This window comes from Rhinopithecus roxellana, chromosome 8 (assembly GCF_007565055.1).
Source record: "Rhinopithecus roxellana isolate Shanxi Qingling chromosome 8, ASM756505v1, whole genome shotgun sequence".
NCBI classification, from domain to species: Eukaryota; Metazoa; Chordata; class Mammalia; order Primates; family Cercopithecidae; genus Rhinopithecus; species Rhinopithecus roxellana.
Window position 1 is genome coordinate 31,329,607 of NC_044556.1, and position 7,859 is coordinate 31,337,465.

Here is a 7,859-nt window from a genome sequence, read left to right on the forward strand (position 1 = left end):
TGGAAAGTGTAGAAGACCCTGCCATTAAGTCCAGAATCACGATCAGTGGCAGAGATCTGCAGGATGCTAGTGAAGGGTGGCACATCCTCATAGACACTGCCCTGGTAGGAGTTGCACAGGAACTGAGGGGCAACGTCATTCACGTCGTTCACCAGGATCTCCAGGTAGGTGGTGTTGGACTTCTGGGGAATGCCGTTGTCCCGAGCAGTAATGGCCAGGGTATAAGACACTTGGTCTTCGTAGTCCAGCTCAGCCTGGGTGGTGACGGCCCGTGTCTGCATTGATGCAGAATTGGGGATTGTATCCTCCATGAAGTAGGTGATGCGGGCATTCTCACCTGTGTCCTCATCCGTGGCGCCGATCAGCACCACTGTGGTGCCTGCCGGCCGGTCCTCATTCACTGTATAGTGGGAGCTCTGAAAGACAGGACGATGGGTGTTGGCATCGGTGACATTCACCACCATCTGTGCCATGTCCTGTCGCGTGCCATCGGAGGCGATAACAGCCAATACATACTGCCAGTCAAGTTTGTAGTCCAGTGGCAGGGCAAGGCATACCAGCCCACCACCACTGGTGATGACAATCCAGCTCCTCGGCTGTGCTGGTGATGGAGAAGCGGTTTCGGGTATTGCCACTGGTGATCTGGTAGGTGATGACACTATGAGCATCACGGTCCACAGCTGACACCGTCACCACGCTAGTGCCCACAGCTGCATCCTCATTGAGCTGCACTGTGTCCTCGGGTTGGGTAAAGGTTGGATTGTTGTCGTTGACATCCAGGACAGTAACGCTGATGCTGGCCGAGGCAGTGAGTGCTGGAGTGCCATGGTCTCGAGCTTCTACCCCAAAGCTGTAGAAATCAACTGCCTCCTGGTCCAGCTCAGCAGCCACAGAGATCCAGCCTGTGCCATTGTTGATGGTGAAGGGGAAGTCAGGTCCCACCCCAGCAAGGCGGTATTCCAGGCGGGCATTGTCACCAGCATCAGCCTCGATAGCCTGGACGTGGAGAACCAGGTAGCCTAAGGGGATGCTCTCCAGGACAGTAGCCTGGAAAGGGGTGCTGACGAAGATGGGGGCATTGTCGTTGATATCCAGGACCTGCACTGTCACCAAGCCAGAGACATTAGAGTGGGGGACGGCCACCATCCTGTGCTCACACCCGTAGGGTGTACTCCTTGGTGGTCTCATAGTCAAGAAGGCTTACCACATCCAGAGCTCCAGTCTGGGCATCCAGATAAAACTGTCCCCGAGCGTTGCCACTCATGATGCTGTAGTGCACCAGGGCAATGCTCCCCTTGTCTCGATCCAAGGCTGTGACTCGGAGTACTGGGGACCCCGCAGTCACGTCCTCCCTCACCTGGAGCACATAGCGCTTCTCACTAAACTGGGGGGCATTGTCATTGTCATCCTCCACAGAAAGGAAAACAGCGGCTGTGGTACTCCGAGGACCTGGGTCCCGACCCTGGTCACTTGCCTCTACCGACAACTGGTAGGATTCCACCTCTTCCCGATCCACAGGGTCACGGGTTCGGATCACCCCAGAGCGAGGGTCGATCTCAAAGACTTCGGAGGGGCTGCCCCCAGGCCCCTCCAGCAGGCGGTACATAATATTGGCATTGGGAGGGGCATCACCATCTGTGGCCCTGACAGTGAGCACTTCATACCCAACCTACAGGTTCTCCCTGAGGCTCTCCTTGTACTCCTGCTGCTCGAACACAGGGTCATGATCATTGGTGTCAGTAACCAAGATGGTGAGTGTAACCAGGGCACTTCGTCGGGGCATGCCGTGGTCCTGCGCCGTGACCCTGAAGACGTGCGTGCTCTTGATCTTACAATCCAGCTCCTCGGCTGTGGTTACTGCACCAGTGATTAGGTTCAGGGAGAAGACCTGGTTGGAGCCGCTATCAAAGAGGGCACCCATGGTGTACTCAAGTCAACCTGCCTCACCCTCGTCTGGGTCGATGGCCCTCAGGGATGCCTAATGGTTGGTTCTCTGGCAACCAGCAGGGGTATCTGCTCCTTGGGTTTCTGGCACTGTGGCCTGGTAGCTGGGGGGCTGGAACTGGGAGACTGTATTAAATTCCTTTTCCGACGCCCACCCATGGGCTCTTCTGGTGACCCTTCCCCCGCCCTGAGCCCGGGGGCCTGTGCCAGCTTGCAGGACTGGCATCTGAGCCGTGGGGCTCTTAAGCACGGGTGTTCCTGGGGCAGTGTGAGCTTGCCCTGTGGCGAAAGGTGGCCTCCAATGCCCAGGAGGCGACAACTCCAGGGGCAGCCTTCAGGAGCTGGTGGTAGGGGAATATGGGCCCCGGATTCTGGACACCAAACCCTCAGGCCATCGTGGTGGGGTACCAGGTGGCCAGTCAGCTCAGTGCCCGCATCCGTGCAGCGGCTGGTGTAGAGCCAGAGGTTCGACGCTGAGGATGGACAGAGCCAGCCCACAGGGGCGCAGGCCCCAGAGCCGCGTCCACTGGACCCCAAGGAACGACAGGGCCCAACTTGTTCTCCCAATAGTGGCAGCGGCAGCAGCAGCAGCAGCAGCAACAGCGGCGGCGGCGTTGGGAGGGGGGCGCCGGTGGCCGGTCTCCGCATCTCTCCCAGCTCCCGGCCGGCGGCCGGGTCAACAGCGGCGGCGGCTCCTCCTCCGGCTCTTGCCGGCCCCGCCGCGCCTCATGCCCGGGCCAGGGCCCCAGTCCCCGGGGGGCCCCCGTGCGACCCGCGGGGCCTGCGCCTGGATGGCTCGGCGGGGCCCCGCGCTGTGCCCTCCGACGCGCCCGGGCTCCCACCGCCCCCGGAGCCAGACCCACTCCCTGGTCACCCTGAGCACCGCGGGCTGCCGCCGCGCCTCCACCTGCGCTCCGGGCACTCACCACCTGCGCCCGCGGGCCCCGCGGAGCCCCCGGCTTGCCGGGCCCCGGGTTCTCCCGCCTGCGCCCTGTGGAATCCTCCGCCTCTGTGGGATCTCCCACCTGCGCCCGCGTAGCCGTACGCCACGACCCTGGCCCGGTCCCGGCGGCCCCCAACGATCCCGCGCCGCCCGCTCGCGCCCCGCGTCCCCGCCGCGGCTGCTGCTTGTCGCCGCGGCTCCGGGCCCAGCCCCGCGCTCCCTCGCCTCCCCGGCAGGCTGGCGAGCTCTGCAGAGCCGCGGCGGCGGCGGCGGCGGCGGCTCATTACCATAGATCTGCTCGCGCCGCTGCCGCCTTAAAGCGGCGACGCCGGCCGGCCCGAAGGAGGTGGGCCCCACCCAGAGCACTCCTCCGCGCCGACGCGCCAGGATTCCCTCCAGCAGGACCCTCCATCCCCATTTCCCCAGGCCGGCCTAGCCAGATGGCCGGTGCGAATTAGCGATCGGAAGCCACCCAGCCGATGATAGTCATGGTGGCAGTACCCTAAGTATGCCTACTGGTTTCCGAAATATTTTAAGGGCTCTCAGAGGCCAAGTTCCCAGTTCATGCCAGTCCTAAGAGCCCTCATTGCTGTCCCCTCCCATAGGTCCCGGGTCAGACTGAGTAAAAAGGGCCCTGAGCAACACTACAAAGCCTTCAAAATCCCAGAGAAGCACCCACAATGAGCTACTGAGCCCACTCCCTCCCTACCGTCCCAACCACCCCACCCCACCAGCGAGGCTGCGGTCTGACCAGCATGCTCCTTGAGGTCCGGCTGCTGGAAGAATGACCCCAGCCTTATGTTGGACACCACTTGGGCTTTTCCAGAGAGGTAAATTAGAAGGGTCAGAGCGGGTGGAAGCCAGGTGGTGTAAACACACTATCACCAGATTCGGAGGCCGGTTGCGGTGGAGCCTAGCTTTAACACAGGCTTCCTGGATCGGAGACAAGGGGCTTGCACTGTCCCCTGAGGTCCTGTCTAGAGAGTCGGCCTCTCACCCCCTCCTGCCTCCCTGTCCGTGTCCTGCGGCTACTCCCTCTTTCCGCCACAGTTTTGTGACCAGCGAGGAGGCCCTACCCGGTACCCGGGCTCCAGACCCTCTTCTCGGTAGCTTCACTTGAGAGGGTGTGCGGGATTCCAGGGGACCTTGGAGAGGACCAGACATGAAGCTGGACCACGGAGAATCAGGCAGGAGCCGTGCAGGCGACCCAGAAAAGGCTTCCCTACATCCTGGAGCAGCCAGGGGGCCCAGTCAGGTGGTAGAGAGCTGGCCTGGGGGAAGGCCCTGGCCTGGGTCCCAGCCTCCGACCCCACAGCTGTGTGACCTTGCTCAAATTCTGTGCCTCAGTGTCCCTTTTTGTAAAATGAGGGGATTGAATAAGGTGAATGGTTCTCGAATGTTTATTTAGCAGTAGAATCCTTTTCTTCAAAAGAAATCTGAAGTGGAAGGCCAGAATATAGAACAGACCAGTAGTGCTGCTGGGTTGAAGTGAGGGGGTCAGGGCCTTGCCCCTCTTTACCACTCCCCCAACCAAGAAATCCCTGGGCTGCTCTGTGGAACTTGAGGGTCTGGAGGAACCCATCTGAAAAGTACTGGTTCAGGTGCTCCCTTCTACCACTGCCCCCTGGTCACAGTAGTGCCACTCTCACTGGGTCACAGCAGAGGATTTCCAGCCCCAGGCCCAAGGAATGTCTGTGTGACCACACAGTGAGGCCAAGGATGAGAAATCAGCTCTTCTCTTTTTCCCTGGGGAAACAGGAAAGGAGATGGGCCTTGACTACAGCAAGAAAGATTAAGGTTAGACTGTGCTGGCAGGATGGAGAGAAGTAGGTAGCAGGGGGACCCATGGCTCAAGGAAATGCCCTCCCCTTTGACCAAACAGGAGCTTTCTTCCTCTGAGCAAGGCCAAGGGCAGCTCTGGAGATGGAGGCGTGGGTTACACAGCCTCCACAGGGCTCTGCCTCTCCAGACTTCCTCAGACTCTGGGGTTTGGAAGGATCTAGGGGCTGCGTGGGCATTTTGTTCTTCACCTAATAGCCATGTGGTGCAGAGAATGCTTGGAAATTATACCATCTGTTAATTATCCTTTGAATTGGGGTTGGGTAATGAGACTCTCATATCTGGTGAAGGCCCAAGCCAACCCGTGGAGACGCTGCAGCTCTCCATTCATCTCTCTCCCTGTGTTGCTAAAATAAGCTTTCTGGGTGGGAGGAAAGAGTAGCCCTGGCTCTGGATCATGGAATGTGGTTCTGGAGCTTTGCACCTTGAGGCAGGGTTGCCAGGGAAGGCATGAGCACAGGAGACCCCTCCAGGTGGCTGGCCTTTCCACCCAAGGGCGGATAGGTTGGGGGATCCAAGAAACGCTTCCCTTCATCCCCAGGCATGTTTGGCAAATAGTTCTTAATCCTCCCCAGTCCTCCCTCCCGGGGCACAGGACAGAGCTCTCTCCCATGACTTCCTCAGATACTCAGATACTTCCAACTCCCAAAAGCAGGAGGGAATTTCCAAGTTTCATATGCATCACTGAGAGTCTCAAATGAGGGAGGGGCTGCCCTGGTGGAGGCCTCCCTGATTCCCAGGGAGGGGCTGCCTGCTTCATGGAGCTTTCCAGTTGTAAGGAAGCTATGGACCTCTCTCCTATGTGTAAGGGACATTTAGGCTTCCTTTCTGCATAGCTTCTAGGTGCTATCAAGGGGCAGCAAGGACTTGGGGTCTGTTAAAAGAGAATTTATTGCCCTTCTAGTCCAAACCTCCCACTTCACAGTGGAGGCTCTGGGAAGGAAGGAGACCTGCTTGGCTGGCCTTGGGGCTATCCTTTAGCTCTGATGGGATTCCTTACTCAGCTTGCTTCCTGAGGGCCCCCTGGATAAGGCACGGCCCTGGCTTTCAACCCAACGGGGTCTCATGGGTGAAGTGCTCCAGAAGCAAATGAGACAGAAAAGGCTAAAGGAATTCAGAGGAGAGAGTGGTGAGGGTGGAGGAAATCCTAGAGGGCCTCCTAGAGGAGACAGGACTTGGGCTGCATCTTCAAGAATCAGGAACAGCATTCCTGGGAAAGGAATTCATTAGTTAAGTCTCTTAACCTACACATTAAGTGTCTTCTCCATGATTATACAGCTAGTAATGGAAGAACTAGGATTTGGACCCAGGCAATCTGGCCCAGAGCCTACGCTCTTAAGCAGTATACTATGAATGAATGAAATGAAGGAATGAATGAAATGCAAGCATCAGCTTGGCTGGAGCCAAGATTGGGGTGGATCTGCTGTGGCCCAGCACACTGGAGGGGCAGACAGGAGCCACACTGGGAAGAACAAGGTGAGCTCTGCCTTGGGCAGATCCTTGTGGGCTGAAATTCTGGAACCAATGGCCTGCAGGGAAGGAGGGGTAGGGAGGGAGGCCGCTGATGGGAACAGTCATGGTGACCTTCTGTGGGTGGGCAGGGCAGTTTCTCTGGAAGGAGAGAATGGGGAAGAGGCCCTGACACCCGATCCCATTTCTGGGCTCCGTGCTGCTTTAGAAAGGGCATAGAAACCAGAAGGAGAGAACCTGACCATGGGGGTTTCCTGGACTGTGGGGTGAGTGGTGTGAAGGGACCAGGAGCCAGCAGACTGGGGGGTGGGGGCGGCCAGAAACCTGAACACCCTTTGGTCTATACTTACCTGCCATGCCCCGTCCACTGTTCCCCACTTTCTTCAAGGCTGGAGGGTGCACTCCTTGTGGGGGCTCTGTTGTTTCTCAGTGCCCCACTTCAGATCTGTCACAGAGGGGGATACTCAGTCAGGATTTTATGGATTCTTCATGTGGTCACTTCCCCCCAAACCAGTCTCTGCTCGGCAGTCAAAGTAATTTTTGTTTAAACTATTAAACATTTTTTAGGTTTAAAAAATCTCCCCCAGTTTTTTATTTGAGAAAATTTCAAACATTCAGAAAAATCGAAAGAGTGGTGTAATGGTATAAATAATACCAGATATTCTCCTGCTAGATTCAACAATATTTTGTATTTTATTTTTTTCAGACAGCATCTCACTCTGCTGCCCAGGCTGGAGTGCAGTGGTGCGATCACAGCTCACTGCAGCCTCCACTGCTTGAAAACAGCCCCAAGCGGCCCTCCTACCTCAGCTTCCTGAACAGCTGCGACTACAGGCGCAGGCCGCCAATGCCCAGCAATTTTTTTTTTTTTTTTTTTTTTTAGAGACAGGGTCTTGCTGTGTTGTACAGGCTGATCTCAAATCCTGGTCTCAAGTGGGATTACATATGTGAGCCACTGTGCCTGGTGTCTGGATTCAATAATTGTGGACACTCTGCTTTCTCTCTCTCAATTTTTAAAGAATGAGAGGAAAATAAGGTGCCTGAGCCCTGGGCCCCTCCACAGGCAGCTCCTGAGAGTCAGGGAATGCAGATTTTTTTTTTTTTTTTAATTTTTTGGAGACGGAGTCTTGCTCTGTTGCCCGGTCTGGAGTGCAGTGGCACGATCTTGGCTCACCACAACCTCGGCCTCTCGGGTTCAAGTGATTCTCCTGCCTTAGCCTCCCAAGTAGCTGGGATGACAGGCATGCACCACCATGTGCGTCTAATTTTTGTATTTTTAGTAGAGATGGGAGTTCACTATGTTGGCCAGGCTGGTCTCGAACTCTTAACCTCGTGATCCACCTGCCTTGGCCTCCCAAAGTGCTGGGATTACAGGTGTGAGCCACCGCGCCCAGCCAGGAATGCAGTTTTGTGGTTAAAGTGAACGAGTTTGGAGCTGCCCTTAGAGTAGCCTAGAGACCCAGCTGGCCTACCAGATGGTGGCTCCAGGCATACACGGACATCTGGTCAGCCCTCTCTGCCATCCATCCACTCATCCATCCATCCATCCATCCATCCATCCATCCATCCATCCTTCCTTCCTCCTTTCAGGTATTCGTTTTTTGACCAATATTTTCCAAGGGCCTCCCCTTCTTCCCTTTCTTGCACACCCACAGGACTGCTG